The sequence below is a fragment of the Phalacrocorax aristotelis genome, chromosome 9, assembly GCF_949628215.1.
Source record: "Phalacrocorax aristotelis chromosome 9, bGulAri2.1, whole genome shotgun sequence".
NCBI lineage: Eukaryota > Metazoa > Chordata > Aves > Suliformes > Phalacrocoracidae > Phalacrocorax > Phalacrocorax aristotelis.
The window spans coordinates 25529769-25548684 of NC_134284.1; the positions used below are offsets into that span (position 1 = coordinate 25529769).

An 18916-nucleotide genomic window follows, 5' to 3' on the forward strand; every position below is an offset into this window, starting at 1 on the left:
ACATTACTTTTTTTACAGATAAATTTGCAAATAGACATATAAAGAAGACAGCGATAACACTATCTCTGAGGTAAATAAATTGTATATGACAACACTTAAATGGAAACTTGACAGTGGAATTTGTTCATAAGGATTGTTGAAAGCAATCTAATAAAAACAACATGAGTCAGTTGGCTGCAGATAGTTTAATGGACAGTTCTTCAAAATCAGTGCTCTGGAATTTGGAGAAACAATGGCAAATTCTGTGGTTGAAGAGCTAGTGAGGGTAGGTATGTAACTTGCAGTCTCACAGCAAAAGTACTTCAGCACAGACTCATTAAAGGAAGGTATTCCACCTGTCCTTTGCTGCTGTACAGGAGTCTCATAGGTGTTAGCTTATACCTGCCAGTCCCAACCTCAGACACACTTCAGCAGCCCAAATATCACATTCAAATGCCATTCCTAATCCAATTTCAGAGAATAAAAAAATAAGATTTTGGAATGCCAAAACCATTCAGATCACTACCTCAAGCCTTCTCTGAGCTTAAGGGAAGTGACACAAGTCATTATTCTTAAGATTGTCTTAACTGACTATAAGAAGCACAATTCTATTATAGAATAAGTAACTCCCATTAGTTAATCTATTGCACTTATAAGTAAATTAGAGGAGGTCAACACAATATTACGGCTTAATTCTGACCTCAGCTAACTACCTGCAGATATTTCAGCCAGCTTGTTACCACTTGAGATACCACGACAAGGTAATTATTGTATGCTCATTAACTTGCCTTAGGAAAGGAAAACAAATCCAAAATTTAAAAAATACAATCGTGTCAAAGAAGACCAAGCCTGCAGAAGAAGCTGTGAGATAGTCTGCTTGAGTAACTTGACAATGTCTTTCTCTTGTCCTTGATGTATTGACTGGTGTAGAGTCTCCATTGACAGGGAGAACGACAGTTCTGCAAGCGCTGATAAAAACTCAGACGTTCTGTTCTCTGGGGAGGGAATTCCCACATTTCTAAACAAGTCTTCATTCTAAACAGGAGTCAAAACATGGCATCTCAAAGTTTCCTGCAAGAAGGAAATTTCAACACATTCAGTTTCAGAAAAGTAAGTTCATTTTGTTGTTTAGTTGGTGTTTTTTACCCTAAATGAAATTGGACAACAAGCTGCTCCAGGGGAATCCTGAGATTGCCCCAAGCATTAGAGGTGCTTGAGGAACACCCCTGGGAGTAGGCTGTACCCAGCCAGGGCAGATTTTTAACATCCTTAGAAGAAGAACTGCTTCTGCTACAAACGCATCTGGTTTCACACACAGACAGATTTTATGCACTACACATTCCCGTTATTGGTTGGGTTTTGCTCATATATATTAAATAGAATCTGCATTTGGGTTTTATTTTTTCCCAAAGCCTTGCTTTCCCATCTCCTAGACAGCACTGTCTGCCTGCACAAAGAACTGGATGTTAAGCAGACATGATCAATAAAAATGTTTTTTTCTGAGCCAATGCAGAGGTCAGTCTATTCTTCCCTTCAGCCTCAGTGATAACTGATGATTTCACTGAAAAAACCCAGCCCTGTACATTCACATGAACCTAGACTGAACTGGTTCCCTGACAAATCTCCATCAGGATCAAAGCTTTGCCATCAGATACTGTCTTGGCACAGAAATGTGTTCATGACCTCCTGTACTTTTTTCTACCTTGTCTGTCTCCTTCTATTCTTGGTCAAACCTCTATTTAAATTAAAATGTGTAAAAAAATAAGAAGCCTATCCAATCTAAGCCATAATGCCTCAAGACCATCTAATAGTAACTTGTAGTGTTAAACACACTGCATTTCTCACCCCAATCCAAGAGGATGGCAAGCAAGACAACAACGACCAAAACCCCTTCAATGAATGTTTTCTGATCCTCTACCTAAAAGTATAGGATTCCTTACTATAACTACAACTACCACGCATTACACACTTAGCTATCCAGCTGCACTGACTTTGCTTCTGCTTGGAAATTCTGCTTCATTGCCTGATAAAGGTCCAGATGCCTCTTCTGATTTTGGACAGACAAGAAAACAACACCTCCCCTTAATACCAGGACCATAATTAACAACTGGAAAAGAGCCAGGAGCTGCCACAGGAGCTGGAGTCATCAGGAGGAGCAAGAAATCAAGACACAGAGGAAGCAAGGACCAGCGAAGCATGAGCAGGAAGAGCACGATGAACTTAGAAGGTGGCCAAACTAATTGTAGCATTATCCAGAATTACCAGCTTCTGTTCAGAAAGAACAAAACACTTGTCACAGTAAAGACTGATGGAAGACGCATTAAATATTTGCTTCCCTACTAGTCCTATCTTGCATTCACCATTGAACAGGTACAGGGAAACAATGTGACTACAAATGGACAATAGGACCACAGATGGGAAGCAATGATGGAAGCAGCTGCAAACAGAAGGGATGCATCCAAAAGGAAGCTTTTCTGTTCAGAAATGAGTCATTCTCAGAAAGTACTTGAAAACCTTGCAGCACACAGAAATTATTTAACCCATCACAGAAATGTATACTGGTCTGTACAAAACAATGGACTTCCTGGGGCTATAGCAGGTCACATATCAGTCCCATCCACTTTGAATGAGGCAAGTTACAGAAAAAGCCTGGATAATGCAAATGCCAGAAATATACCCTCTGGGTGCCAAGTGCCAAAACAAGTGACAGAGTGAATGTCCAACTTCATCCTTTTCTATCCTATGTTAAGCCTGTATTCAACATTCTTTTCTATACCACCCACTAGCCAACTGGAAGTCAATTCATTGTCAATATAGGTGAAAAGGTTTGGAACACCATCTATCTAGAGATTGCAAGAATATCCATGGCTTGTGTAGCTAGTGTACAATTTGCTTTGCTTTCAGGAACACAGCCTACTGGAATCAGTCTTCAGAAACAAATTAGCCTGGGTTTTGCAAGCCGTTATCTTGACAGAAGATTAAAAGTGTTTACAATGTAGTCAAGTCTGCCAGTCAGTATTCTCCTCTGTGATTCACCTTCACAGAATTGCATAATTCTCACCTAGATTCACCATCTCCTAGAAAGCAAGGATTCCTTTTTCACCTGGAAGGTGTAGCTATTAGTGTAGCATCTACAACGGGGGAAAAAAGACAAGCCAGAAACCGTAAAGCACTATCTCATATTGACAGTCTACCCTAGTTCAGAGGCCAAGTACTGAGCATTTCCATTGCATTAAATTAATCAAATATTCACAAGTCACAACAACTGCGGAGGAAATCATCCAACACACTGGTAAACACTCAGTTGGCACTGCAAACCGCTTCAACTTATCAGCTATACTGCAGCTTCCTGCCATCGCACCCATGGGCTGTGCCTCTAGGAGGCACTATCGAACTACAGTCCAGGGCACCTACGGCATTTAGAAAAGCAGCCACAACCATAAATCCTCTTTTCACATGTTGTTGTTCATCTGCTCTCTATGAGGAGATGATTTATTTCTGTGGTAGGGAGCTACTCAAAGGAAAGCCTCAAAACATCCTAACAAGGATAAGCGTGACATATGTGTTATGTCAGCCACTACCCATTAGAAGGCCCATTTCCTAGAACTGACATAGATGCTAGTATTTTCTGTAAAACAAAGTGCTGACACCTTCTCTGATATTATGAAGGTCATTGTGAACTAGGAAATGCAACTTCCACAGATCTTTTTGCTTAGTCTAATTTTTCAGAACATTCTTCTTGAAACATATCCTGTCATGTCAGGACACATCATGTTGTGTACATGACACACATATCATGGGGTATACATCCTCCACCTCAGTACTCTGGGCCAAGCTTTTTTCATAGTCTTGTTTCTTCATGACATTCAGCCATAAAAAGGATTCCCATGGACTCTTCACAGTGAATCAGCAGGGCTTATTCTCTGCAAACCGGAATTCTAGTAAGGGGCAGCATAAGACTTCTTCCCCTCAAATGCTACGGGTGGTAAAGCTCCATCTTTGTTTAGTTGAACCAATCTGGTGCAGAACTGCAGTAACGTAGTGGTGAGTCAAGCTCACTATGCTTGCCCATGGAGGATTTAATTGTATTCTTTTTGTTTGTGGTTCATGCACATAATCTAAAAGGTCATTCTACACTGAAAGCAGTTGTTTTGCCTTTTTTAATGGAAAAACAATTCCCCATCACACAATCCATAACAATAAAAATAAGAACAACAAAACCCCACCCACATGAAAGAACCAGCCAGCAAGAACATCCCATTGCACAACATCTCCCCATCTCATAGAGGCCAACACTTCCCAATTCTCCCTAGATATCTGTTCAAGAAGCTGGGCTATAAAGCATACCCTGAAGGTGAACAGTTCAAAGAGTTCTTGGTCCTTTGCTTGATGCAAGCAATTACTGTGACTCATTGCTCTTATTTCATGAGTGACTTTAGCTTAAGGTCAATATGACAATGAGATTAGCATGCTTGGAGAGTAAATGATAAATGGAAAACAGATGCTAACAGGTGTCCACGTATTACTCCCAGTTGCTACTGGACTTTTTAATGCGTTTACTGCACGTTATCGTGCAGACAAAATTGGACTCTGAGCTAATTAATTTGTCTTTAAAAGTGCCTCTTCATAATTGTTGTGTTGGAACTTTACTTTTATTGCAACTGGTGGGAGTCAATAAAACTTCATGGCTTTTTTGTAAAAAGGTCAAATATGCATAAAACATATACTTTAATTGAAAAATAGGAATCTCTCAACTGAAAAATCCCCAATGTTTCTCAGTAGCTTTTAACAGAAAATTGTTTTTGACAGTTGTCTTATGATTTTTCTTCTGTTTTGCTTTGGTTTTTAATCAGAAGTTAGTCCACAGTCTTTCAAAAGGGAAAAGACATTATTATCTGGAGATGTGATGGGAAGTAGATGAGATGGGAAGTAAAGAGAAAGTCTGATTTTTTATCAGCTTGGAAGCAAAGTTTCAATATGTTTTCACTTCTTCCCTCCAAACCTTCTATTTATGACACTAACAGAGCTGACATATAGCACTAACAGTAAAGCTTAAATTTCTTTGGTGAAACTTTGGGTCTTTATCAAAACAGTCAAAGTCAGCACTACCTCCTGTGAGGCATCTCACAGGAGAGAGAGGCCTCGGTGAAGTCCAAGCAGGGAGATTACTCTGTACCAGAGGTCTGAATTACTGCTTGTTCACACAGAATTCTTCAGCCCCTTCATGGCATGTCTCGCTCCCTTTCCTCCATTGGGGAATGCTTTGCCATGGCACAAATCAAGCTCCTGAACTCTTCATTGCAAATCAAAAATTAAGACAGCTTAAGGCATATAATTTGGGTTATGATTTGCAATATTCATTAAGAGAACAGCCAATTCTGGCAAAGAAAAAAATGCCCTGAGCTGCAATAATGAATGCAGGGTTTGTTACAGCAACAAGTCTGATGGTCTCATCCATAATGATCTGACAGTGGCTGCCTTTATATGGTACCTTGTTTTGATTTTCATATCAATAATTATATTATGTGCCTCAAAACACCTGGCTGGCAGCTGACTTGGTGCATGTTAAAACCATCCTGTCTGTGGATATGCATTGGAATAGGAGCCATTACAGGATCACATTACAGATGTGGGGAGCAGTTATGATTCTCCAAAATTTTGTGCTACCCCAGGGCCAGAAAGCCCTCACTGTGGTCTCTTCTGCCCTTAGAATTTATTCAGTCATTACGGGAACTGAGCCTCCCAACACCAAACAAATGCACCAGTGCAAAAGCTTCTCTTTGTGGTTTTCTCTAACAGCTTCTCCATGGCAAAGAGTCAAGGCACCTGAGCTGGCACTCACAGCATGGTATCACCTTGTCACCTAATACAAAGCAGAGAAAGAATTTCTGCTGCACATTATCCTCGCAGTTCCTGGCTAGCACAGCCATGCTGGGTTTTAACTTTCGAATAAATTGCACTTGTTGTTTGGCTGTAAGGGTGCGCATAGCTGCCCATTCGCAGGGGTGTTGCATTTAGTACTTCACGTGGGGCCTCAGGCACATATCAGCCAGCCTTTAATTAGGTCAGCCAGTCTAAAACACTATCATGGATTTGGTTGGCTTTTTCACCTCTTGATGAAAGGGATTCAAAAAGCTTGGGGGACTAATGGATATTTCTCTAATTTGATTTCAAATTATGATAAACTGTTTCTTCATATGCAGAACTACAGAATCTCACTGTGAGTTAATATGCAAGGTAACATTAAAGCAAGCATTTTAAAGAAACTCTCTCCTTCCTTCTCCCCTTTCCTTACTTCCTAGACTCCAACCTATACCCTCAGAACAATTTATTTTGTTTGGTGTTTCACTATCTACTATGTGTTTTATTTGCTAGCTCTAAAACCAAAGCACAAGTTTGTGTAGCGCCAGCTTTAAGTGTTTCCTGACCTAAAGGCAAAATGTAAATCTGCAAAACAGGGGCCACAAGTAAATCATTATGTTATTTGTTCTTCTTTTGCAAGAACTGCTTCTTAAAATTGTCAAATTTGCAAGACCAACAATTCTAATTCTCTTCACATTTCATAAGGGAACTATGAAGTGAATGAGGAAGAATGAAAATTATCTCTACCTACTTTACAAGATGCCTTTTAAGATATTTTCAAAAATGTCTTTACATTCACAGCAGAAGTATTCTGAATATTCAGCAACATGCTGCATATTCTGGCATCTCCATTAAAGCAAACAGAAGTAATTACAGAGCTCAGTATAGTGTATAAGGTCATTTGTGTTTGCCCAAGATTGTTACCAAGAAGATGTGTTGGTGTTTGCCGTTCTGTAACATCTGAGATACTTTGTACAAGATGCTACCACAGAGCAGGTAACAGCTGGCATGCTTCCAACAGCCTCTCTCCATGCATGGACTACTTGACAGGACATGGGTGGGGGGGGACACACTTCAGGCTCACAGAGGTAGCTTAGAGTGGGTTGAGCAAAGGCTGGGTTTATATTGGAACCATGAAGACCTGCAGCACTGAGCTGATATACCAGAAGAAGAGATAATTTGACTGGAATTTACCTCATTCCTCTCTACAGCAAGTGCAGAAGCCAGAGAGGAAAGTACAACTCTCAGGATCACAACTAAATCCCTATTCTGGCACCAATGGCACCAAGTACTTGGGGCACAATGCAGAGACACACATTAGCTCTAAAGGGAAGCATTTTATTTTTTGCAGGACTTCTCTGGATACATCATTCAGACGGTGGACCATCAGGTCTCTTTTAATACAAATTCATTATTAGTTCCAACGTTAACTCTTAGTCTGAGTTCTGATTTCCAGAGTAATTTTACAACACGAGGCTTGAAGAGTTGGTATTTTCTTAAAGGACAGTTTGTAGGCCACAGATTAAGAAAATGGCTTATAGCCACCCGAGTCAAGATTCTTTCCACTTTTTTTAAAAAAGACACACAGCTTTTTGCAAATTCACAAGCTTCTGCCATAGTCTCTCTGATCCAAATCTCTACTACTCCTCCAGTGTATTTTCCACTGCCTATCCCCCAGTTCTCCCTGTGCCCTCAGGCCAAATTATACAAATGAATGCCTTGTTTTTTATGACATGGACACTGTTGAGAAACATTAACTCAAAGTCACATTAAGTTGTTTTTGCTTCAAGTTCCCTTACAAACTTGAAACACAGACTAAGTTTTTCAAAAGCTTCACTGAGATACAAGGGTCTTCCAAATAAATTCTAATGCCTAATAAGGCAAAGCCAAAACAATATATGATTTTGTACAGAGAATTGTGGAACTCCTGATTTTACAATGATAATTTAATTTTTTTTTCATTATCTTTAATTCTGGAAAGGTCTGGTTGAGCATGTAGAGGTAATAAAACTTTTAATTTAAACTCCTTAACATAGGAAAATTGTGAATTGTCATGGATGAAGTCTTGGGAGCCTGATTCACTGGACCTTAATGTTCAAAGGAAAAGAAAGGTTCTGAGTCCAGAAAGATTAAAAGCAAAGAAAACCTTAAGCCAGCACCCTCCTGTGAATCTACAGAAGACCAAAGGACATATCACCTTGTCAATATTTGCAGGGCTGTCTGTACCCACCTGACTTTGTTGTGCAAATCACTGATATAAATTCACAGTCCCTAGCAGACACCTGCATGTAAACAAGTGTTGTTATTCTCACAATCTTTATTACCAATAGGAAATACATTTTAGGTTACCTCTATTTCTCTTGAGCAGTTTGTGTCGATTCCTACCTGTCTACCTCATCAAAACTACTTCCTGCTTCCACTCTTCAGACTACACAAGTAAATAGCTTAACTGGCAGCTGGCCACAGGCAAGATATCTTCCAGGATGCAGAAGGACTGCCACAGGACTGTGGTGACAGACTTTCTATTGAAGTAAATTTTAACATTTATGTTGCACGTATCATTCTTTATGATCATTAGTACTTTAATATCACATTCTGGCGTTAATTAATATTCTGTCTGCTCAGGGATCCTTGATTAACAGCACTGCTGTTATGAAAAAGAGAAAAGATTTATCATTGTTACAGGATGACGGTCATGAAGTTTTGTATTGGGGGTTTTGGGTTTGATTTTTTTTAATTTTTTGAGGCAAACAAATTTGACCCATCATATAAGCACAATGTCAATAATAAGTAATTACAATTATTTTCCTCATTAGATCTTCACCGTGATGTTTTCTGGTATACTCCACTTCACTGCATTAGGGCAGTTTGTTGTTTTAACAGTTCCAAAGCAGAACAATAATGACAGTAGCATCCAAAAAAGTTTCTTATAATTGCCTGAATTGTATAACACCTTACCAGGATGTCAGGAAAACAGCCAAAGAATTTCACATTATAAAACTGGGCATATCATCTGATACAGCAATTTTGAGCACATTTTCAGACTAGCCAGAGTTTACATGCTTTCCCAACTCTAGTTTAGCCAAAAGTCTTTCATGGACCATCTGGTTCTAATGATACAAAACTAGAATATTTGGTGTCCTTTTCACTATGCTACATTAAATTAAAGCTTAAAACATCAGTAAAACAAAATCCATTCTTTTTATATTATGTCTTTTAAATTAAACGTTAAGTATTTTGGCTAAACAAACGTGTTTATTTTTGTAAAACTGTACAACATATACTATATGATACAGTCAGCAGAATCCTGAGTTCAGTTACTCTTGCATGCTCCTCCTGGTCCACAGCCCACTGAGGCAAAGGGAAGCGTTTCCATTGACATCAATGGGCTCTAAATGAGGCTTCTACTGTGAGTGACACCAGATCCTTACTCATCCTAGAACATGTATGAGGTTTCAATACTCCTCCCAAGAGAAAAGGTTCAAATTATGCTTCCAGTAGCTCTTCTTAAATTAGGTAACAAAAGGGCCCAAATGTGCATTCCATGCACACTTGATAACCCAACAGAAATTCAGTGAAATCAAAATATTAAGGATGTGATAAGAGGTTTTATGGTGGAAAGGCATTGTGAACTAGATAGTCTTCGTATGCACTGCAGCTATCTATGAATAGGCTCTCTGGGTGTGACTTTCACAAGCACCTGCAAAACTTCATCTTCCTGCAGCTGTTGAAAAGAAATGGAGTTTTGAAAATCCCACCCTAAATGTAGCTCATCACTTCTGAACTCAGCCACAACAATTTACAATTCCCTACATTTCACCATCAGTCTTAGAAGCTTGTTCTGCAGGTAGAAACACAGACCAAGATTTCAGAAGATGTGTAGGAGAAAAGTCCATTTTTAACAACAGAAGTGCCAGGCTTCTGTAGGTCCAAGGAAGTCAAACCAATCTGGAGCTCTGAGCAACCACGAAGGTCAACCAGCCACTGCCTCAAGGAGCTGACACGCTCCATACATGAGCTAAGGTCAACCAACACCAAATACGATTTCTTGCTTATGAAACCACTTTATGTTTTACTGTAGCAAGTGGCCACCATCTTCTTCTGTACATTTTGTTTCTCTTTGTAATTCTTATCACTATAACCCTCACTGCAATGTTTCACCCCTCTCATAGCAAACCAAATAGCAAATATCCCACCTATTTCACTGAGGTTAACTGAGATACAGGTATTACCCAAAGTGGACATCACAGCCTGTTCTATACACTTCCCCGAATCCGAATATGCTAGTAGGGCAGACTTCATTTTATTTCTCCTTTCTTTCTGCTTTTTCTTCTCTCTCCATGGTAGCTTCCATGTTACTATTACAAAATAGTTAGAACATATAGTTCCAACCCTGAATTCCTTACAAAGCCCTCTAAACAGGAGTTTTTCTGGAGTAAGAAAGGACTGAGAGAGGACTGCGTGAATTGGCCCATACGGAGTTACATGCTAACTGTTGTTATTGTTCTCAGAGAGTGCATTTAAGGTTTTGGGAACAAACAATAAAACGAACAGCTGAACAATTTTAATCATGGCCCAGTTCCTAGTTACAATTATTTTTAAGCTGTCTCACCATTAGCTAGACTCTGAATTTTTTTCCCCCAATGAAAAAATATATTATGTAAAATTTAAAGGAATACTGTTTTTAAATGGCAGTAAAAGTAAAAAAAAAAAAAGATTCTCAAATGTAACATGCTATGACTTCTGTTCTTAGCCCAGCATTTGCGTATGAGTTACACATAATTTTTTAAATGTTCCATTCTCTATATACTTCATGTACAAGCCAATTCTCTAGGAAAATATGCTTTCCTAGATAAGTTAAAAGAGTGACCTCTGAACTCTATGACTAGACAGAGAATATCAGATTTTGACCACAGACGTGTCTGAGCAGAACTAGAATGCATGTTCTCATGAAAGGCATATTTCATGCATTCTGTATTTCAAAATGCTACTGCAGGGACACATCAAATCAGAGTAAGATGACAGCTCACACAAGCAAATGAGAACAGGAGAATAAGATGGCACAAGGACATGATGACATTTGGAGACTGCTGACCAAGAATATCCTTTTAAGATCCCTTCTTCATTCATTCAAGGCCTGATTCAATTACTTCCACTGGAGTCAACAGGAAGACTTGTGGTCTTCAGTGTCTGTTATTGTGGCTCATTACGTGCAGTTACAGTAGCACACTGAAGATTCAATTAAGCTCAAGCACTGTAATACCAGGTGCTACAAAAACACCCACAGTGTCATAATCCCTACTTAGCAGAGCTTGCATCAAGCAAGACCTTGAATCATGTAGGGCAAAAAAAATATGGCAAACAAAACACGGGAAAGAATTCAAAGGCAGCCCAAGAGATTTAAGCGGGGTTACAAAAATGGTCAGTGGCAAAACAAGGAAGACTTTGGTTGCCTGACTGTACCCAGTGCCCTATCTATTAAACCATGCTGCCTGCTGATGGACTTTGGGTCAAACCTGGCACTGCATGATATGAATGATAATTGACTGAATGAAGTAAAAACCTACCTGCTAAATATAAGGAACAGCTGTCACAGTGTTTCTACCTCATGCAGATTACATGCACTGCAGTAAAACTACTTTGTGTGCAGAAGGCAGGAATCATTAGTGTTCTGCTTGCAACTCTTGTTTTTAATAAGCGTTCTGCAGGAAAATGTCGTAAACAGAAACACAGAACAGCTCCAGAGGTTACCCATTTCCCCTCCTCCCACACTACAGCAGGCTCAGTTATAACCGTGTCATTCCTAACAGATGTTTGTCTGATCTGTTGATGGATGCTCCAAGCTATCATTAAGCAATCCTCCCAGCAATTCACCCCCTCCCCCACCTCCTGCCATTAGAACTGTTTTCCTTATTTCTAATCAGAACCTTTCTTGTTACAGCTTATGCTATTAGTTCCTCTCTTACCATGTGCTCTCTTCAGTGTTCTCTTTTTTAGGCTAATCAACCCAAACATGTTCAAATCCTTTTGAACCATCTTGTTGACTAACATTCAGCTTGAGATCCACTGTAACCTTAACACTTTTTCTACAGGATTCTTGCCTGGGTTGTTCATCCTGCATTTATACACGATTATTCCTGTCTGAGTGTGGTAACTTGCACTCGTCTGTCAAACAGCCCTTGAATTTTATTTCTAAATATAATTTTAAATTCTAATTATTTTCTGTAGTCTATACAGAGTTAGTGTCAACTACAAATTTTATAAGCCTGTTCAATACCATCATGAAGGACACAACTTAAAATCTTGCGTATTGGGAGGCCTTAACAGGTACTCATTCAATACATCACAAAACTACTGAAAAGTACCGTTTAGATACAGTTAGTAAATCCATTTTGCACCCACTCTACAGTAGTTTCTACAGTAGAGAACATTTGCTTTGATTTCTTAATAGAATGTCATATAAAGCAATATCAAAGATCTTACTAAAATCAGGACAGACTGGCTAATTCTTCTCTATCCAGAGCCTGCTGCTCTGTTTAGATTGGCTTGACATGGTCTGACAACTGACACAATTTGTTTCTGATTGTTCCTCATATGTTGGGTGTTATTCAACTCTTTATCCTCTGTGTGTTGAAAATTAGGTTGTTTGTCATTTGTTCCAGAACTCTGGGGGGAATTGTATTTAAATTGATTAGTCTTTTTGTTCTAACTCTTCCTTTCCTCCTTTCTAAACGTAGTCACTACCCTTTCCTCATCCTCAATGAGTTTTCAATTACTAATTATTCTGAGACAGGCTTTTTTTAATATCTCTAAAGGTGGTACATAAATTCCAGACAATCTGAAAAAATTAACTTAGTTAAATACCACGCAGTTAAAAAATCTGTACCTTAATGAAGTACACAGGGAAGCATGAAGGCTCATTTTGCAATTTCCCGAGTTCTTCCAGTGTTTTATTTTGCAATGTTATTTGCCCCTTCAATAAAACTTTTCCCCTTTTTTTAAGCAATTGGGAGAATTGACTGGTTACTTTTAGCAACGTGTTACTGCCTAGGAACAAAGCTGGATCATTCATATACAGATTTGGTCTTATAGATAGGAGGAATAACTGTCCTGTTTGGATTCTCTGATGACTAAAAAGGGATGAGTTCACACCTTCTCTTTCCAAACAGTATAGCACTATGCAGAAATAGCTGCTGAATTCTGGAAGCAGTGTAGATGCATCAGTGAAATGTTGCACCTAAACTAATTAAACCTGTTATTCTGCAGAGCTAGTTATCCCAGATACAAAACAATATCATAGGCATCAATGCTTTCAGATGGGTAATAAAGTTCTTCAAATATAGTTCAGGGGATTTTTTTTCTACACAGTGCTGCATCATTGATTTCAGGCAGCCCCAGATCAGATTAAAAAATGGCAGTTCCTTCCATCTACTGCCTTTCCCCACCAAGATAAGATAATGCAAAGCCAAGATTCATCTAAATATGTTCTTGAAAACATGAAAATGTTGCTTAGACACTTGTATGCAGCCTTGACACCAACACTAATACTAAATTCCATAACTGTGCAATTATGAGAGTCCAATCATTCCTACCTACCTTGTTAGCACAACCCATACATTGAAACTGGAAAAAGAATCAGTAGAAATAGTCATAATGACTATTATAGTCATTATCATAATCATTATCGTAATCATCCTGATCCTCATCTTGTACTCAGTTCCTTTTTCACCCTATATTCAATGTGGTAATTTGACAGGCAACTTTTATTTCTTAGCAACTTTACATTTCCAAGAATTGCAAGAAACAAAACCAGAGTTTGTTGTGAAAATATGAACTATGGTCATACTGCATAGTAAGAATACTGAATGGGAATATTTAGGTGGAATTGCCTCATTTGCTTTATTCTTTTTTAACTGTTGATAAACACTTGTCTAATGACTCTAAGTTCTATGAATCTTCTGCCCACTAACAAACACCTTTCAACGCAAGGCCCAAACTACTTAATAGCATCCCTGTAAGTTCAGTTGTTTTCAAAATAAGAGATCATGGAATAAACTCTGGGCAGGAGGACAAACCTATAAACAATCCAGACAGTTCTTTATACAAAGATTGGTTGGAATATCAAACAAACTGCCAAAAGTTATGTAGCCAGCAGTTGAAGTGACTTGTGTACATTAATTGACGAAAAAGTTGGATTATGCTTTGGAAAAGAAGGAAATACTACAGTGCAGCAGCCACTAACTTTTTTTTTCTTTCTTTTTGGAGTTGGAATTATGGTTAGACTGTTTCACATAGTTAACAAACATACTACAATTAGCAAACTTTCTTCTTTCATCCTCTGTAATCTGCAAGAAAGTTCCCCCTAGTTATACAAGACTGACCACTGGGTTTCCTTTGCAAGACTACATTTATATCTCTACTTGCTGAAGTAAACATGTCTCTTTTTTTTGGCTTAAGATTGCCTAGCAGCACTTTAAAAAGAAATTTAAGCTTGAAAAAACAGATGAGGAAGACAAGATAAAACAAGGCATCTTAACAAGTACACAGATTACTAGATAATTCAATAGATACCTGGAGAACAGAAAAGTTGAAACAAAAAGCACCTTCATCTGTTACATGTTTCTGTCTGTCATGTCATGTCCGACCATTTTATGGTCCTCAGGACTTATTACACAGCAGGAAAAACAATCACACAGAGGAGAAATAGTTCAGGGAAAAGGAAAACAACACGAAAAGTGAAATGCAAATTCATTTTTCACCAAACTTTTGTGTCATATTGAAACTGATCAAGAGTTCTTTTCGGTGGAGGAAAAGTGATTGCTACAGTTTGCCAGAAAACTAAAACACCAAGATAATGACTAAGACTGAACACAGGAAAGAAGCAAAACAACAACAACAAAAAAAGAGGTTTCATTAAGCTTCAAACATTTCATTGGAAATGGAAAAAATAAGAAGGCTCAAATATTGCTAGTTATCAGTAAAGTCCCTTCATTCACCCAACCTGTCATCCTGGTGTCTGGTGCTACAAACAGAAGTAGTAGCAATGATGAATGTCGCAGTTGCAACAGGAAAGACAAAAAGGAAGTGGATGAAAAAAAATATATCATCCAGTCCCTTTCCTTTGCAGTGTATGCTTGTTTCCTGTGGCACATCTCCTGTCTGGACAATAGTCTGCCCAGTATATTTTTAAAGTTCTCAAAGGATCAACTTTCTACTGCCTCCCTTCAAAGACACTTTTGTGACTTAGAAACAACTAGAAATTATCTAGCTATGAGCTAACAGGTAGAGAAACAGGGCTGATCAACATGGGCCACATCAGTAACTTCTATGGACCACCTGATTAGGAAGAAACAGATGAGGCCTTCTTTGGGCAACTTGGACTTGATTCTCATTGGGAACTTTAATCACCCCAATATCTTCTGGAGGAAAAACACATCAGGGCACAAGTAATCCAGGTTTCTGAAGTGTGTTGATGATAAATTGCCAGTGTTGCTAGGTTCCGCTGGACCTTACACTTGCAAACAAGGAAGAACTGGTCAGAGACCTGAAGGTCAGGGGAAGCCTTAGTTGCATGAGATGGTGGAGTTCAGGATCCTGAGTAGAGGGAATAGGGCAAAAAGCAGGATCACAACACTAGACTTCAGACGAGCAGACTGTCCTGTTCAGGAACCTACTTGGAAGAACCCTATGGGATACAGTCCTGGAGCAAAGAGGGGCCCAGGACAGAGGGTTCGTTTTCAAAGTTCTCCTCGTCTATGCTCGAGAACTGTCCACCCCATGCGCAAAAACTCAAGCAAAGGTGGCAGGAGGCCTGAATGAATGAAGAACATGCTCCTGACAAAACTCAAACACAAGAAGAAAGTATACAAGAGGTGGAAACAGGGATAGGTGGACCAAGGAAGAATACAGAGACACTGTCTAAGAATGCAGAGGTTGGGTTAGGAAAGCCAAAGCCCACCAGCAGTTGAATCTGGTGAGGGTGGGAAGGGCAACAAGGACAACTACAAGTACATCAGGAGAAAACAAGGGAAAATGCAGGCCAGCTGCTGAATGGGACAGGGTACATGGAAAAGGCTGACATATTCATCTTGATACAAGAAAGAAATTTTTCACAACGAGAACAATCAATCACTGGAACAACCTCCTAAGGGCCATGGTGGAAAGTTTTCAAGACACAACTGAACAGGGTACTAGATATTCTCCTCTAGACTCCCTTTTCCACAAAATGTTGGACATTATGTTCTTTTAAGGTACCTTCCAACATGGGCTGTTCTATGATTCTGTGATTCTATGACTTTATACTCAATGCCTTCTTGACATGAGTCTTCACGAAGAAAAATATTATCCTTCAGGAATCCCAGGCACCAGACACCACTGGGAAAGTCTGGAGCAAGGAATAGTTGGCGGAGGAGAACCATGTTAGGGAACATTTAAACAAACTGGACACCCATGAGTCCATGGGGCCTAATAAGATGCACACATGTGTGCTGGCCAATGTCATTGTGAGACTGCTCTCAATTATCTCTGAAAGGCTATCATGCTCAGGAGAGGTTCCTGAGAGGGAAAAATTCTAACTCCTGTCTTCAAGAAGGGCCATTTCCAAATATATTGAGGACAAGAAAGTGACAGGCAGAAGTCAGTATGGATTTAGGAAGAGGAAATCATGCTTGACCAACCTGATAACCTTCTATGATAAGATGTGTAGTCTAGTAGACAAGCAGTGGATATTATTTATCTTGACTTTAGAAGGACTTTTGACACTCTGTCCCATAACATTCTCATAGAAAACCTGATGAATATGGGCTAAATAAATGGACAGGGAGGTGGACTGACAACTTGCTGAATGGCTTAAAGGGCTGTGATGAGTGGTAGGAAGTCCAGATTGAGGCCAGTTACCAAGAGTGTACCCCAGGGTCCAATACTGTTTAACACCTTCATTCATGACCTGAATAATAGGACAGAGTGCACCCTCAACATACAAAATTGGGAGGAGCTGGTTGGGCTGTCTTTGAAGGGACCTCAATCAAGTACACAGCAATCACATGAAGTTCAACAAAAGGGAATGCAAAGTCCTGCACCTGGGGAGGATTAAGCCCATGCATCAGTACAGATTGAGGGCTGACTGGCTGGAAAGCCACTATGCTGAGAAGGGCCTGGGGGTCTTGGGGAAAAAGGAGTTGAACATGAGCCAGCAATGTGCCCTTGTGGCAAAAACCAATAGCCTGCTGGGCTACATTAGAAAGAGAGTCACCAGCAAGCCAAGGTAGGTGATATTTCCCCTCTATTCAGCACTGGTGAGACACACCTGGAGTTCTGGGCTCCCTAGGACAAGAAGCACACAGACATACTGTAGCAAGTGCAGCAAAGTGCCACAAAGATGATTAAGGGATGAGCTAGGACTGTTTAATCCACATAGCAGAAGGCTCAGTGAATCTTACCCATGTGTATAAATACCTGCTAGGAGGCTGTAAAGAAAAGCCAGACTTTTTCTTGGTGCCCAGTGAAAGCGCAAGTGGCAACAGGCACAAACTGCAATACATGACAATCCATTTAAATATAAGAAAAAAAACTTCTTACTGTGATAGGGGTAGACCACTGGAACAGGTAGTCTAGAGAGGATTAGAAGCATCCACCTCTGTGGATATTCAAAATGAAACTGGACACTGCCCTAAGCAACCTGCTGTACTTGACCCTCCTTTGAGCAAGGAACTTGGACTACATGATGTCCAGAGGTCCCTTTTAACATCAATCATTCTGTGATTCTGTGCTCCAGTTAAAGCTCTGACAAAATTTAAAAAAACCTTACATCTTTCAAAAATGTTTTGCTTTCCTCAAAATCCAGTTAAAAGGAAAACAAAGTTCAAGAAAGCAGAAGCCTTGTTACTACACCCACACCAATTAGTAAATAACCCAGAATCAGAACAGGACAAAGTCTGTCATGTAGCTGTAGTGCTATAACACAGAATCACAGAATTGTAGGGGTTGGAAGGGACCTTTGGAGATTATCTTGTCCAACCCCCCTGCTTGAGCAGGGACACCTAGAGCAGGGGGCACAGACATATATCCAGGCAGGTTTTGAATGTCTCCAGGGAAGGAGACTCCACAACCTCCCTGGGCAGCCTGTGCCACTGCTCTGTCACTCTCACAGTAAAGAAGTTTTTCCTCATATTGAGGTGGAATTTCCTGTGTTCCAACTTGTGCCCATTGCCCCTTGTCCTGTCATTGGGCACTATTGAAAAGAGCCTAGTCCCATCATCCTGACACCCACCCTTTAGATAAGTGTTGATAAGATTCTCCCCTCAGTCTTCTCTTCTCCAGGCTGAACAAACCCAAGTCTCTCAGCCTTTCCTCATAAGGGAGATGCTCCTTTCCCCTGATCATCTTCGTAGCTCTCCGCTGGACTTGCTCAATGAGTTCCACATCCTTCTTAAACTGGGGAGCCCAAAACTGGGCACAGTACTCCAAATGCGGTCTCACTACGTCCGAGTAGAGGGGGAGGATAACCTCCCTCGACCTGCTGGCCACACTCCTTTTAATGCATCCCAGGATACCGTTGGCCTTCTTGGCCACAAGGGCACGTTAGAGGCCCACGGACAGCTTGTTGTCCACCAGCACTCCCAGGTCCTTCTCAGCAGAGACGCTTTCCAGTATTTCAGCCCCCAACCTGTACTGGTGCATGGGGTTGTTCCTCCCCAGGTGCAGGACCTTGCACTTGCTCTTGTTGAATTTCATCAGGTTCCCCTCGGCCCAGCTCTCCAGCCTGTCCAGGCCTCGATAAATGGCAGCACGGCCTTCTGGTGTATCAGCCACTCTTCACAGCTTGGTATCATCAGCAAACTTGCTGAGGTTACACTCTATCGCATCATCCAGGTCACTGATGAATATGTTGAACAGGACTGGACCCAGCACAGACCCCTGGGGAACACCACTAGTGATAGGCCTCCATCCAGACTCTGCTCCATTGATCACGACCCTCTGAGTTCTGTTGTTGAGCCAGTTCTCTATCCACCTCACTGTCCACTCATCCAACCCACACTTCCTTAGCTTGCCTGTGAAGGATTCTATGGGAGACAGA

The 18916-nt window shown here is 40.2% G+C and overlaps 1 long non-coding RNA gene across 5 annotated transcripts in view; it reads right to left on the reverse strand.

Annotated features, from left to right (window-relative positions):
- LOC142062039 (uncharacterized) overlaps positions 1–18916 on the reverse strand; it is a 143244-nt gene that overhangs the window by 54530 nt on the left and 69798 nt on the right. For all 5 annotated transcript variants that reach the window (XR_012662353.1, XR_012662354.1, XR_012662351.1 and 2 more), the window contains exon 3: positions 768–1050. This is a non-coding gene — a long non-coding RNA (uncharacterized LOC142062039). The remainder of the gene's footprint in view (positions 1–767; positions 1051–18916) is intronic.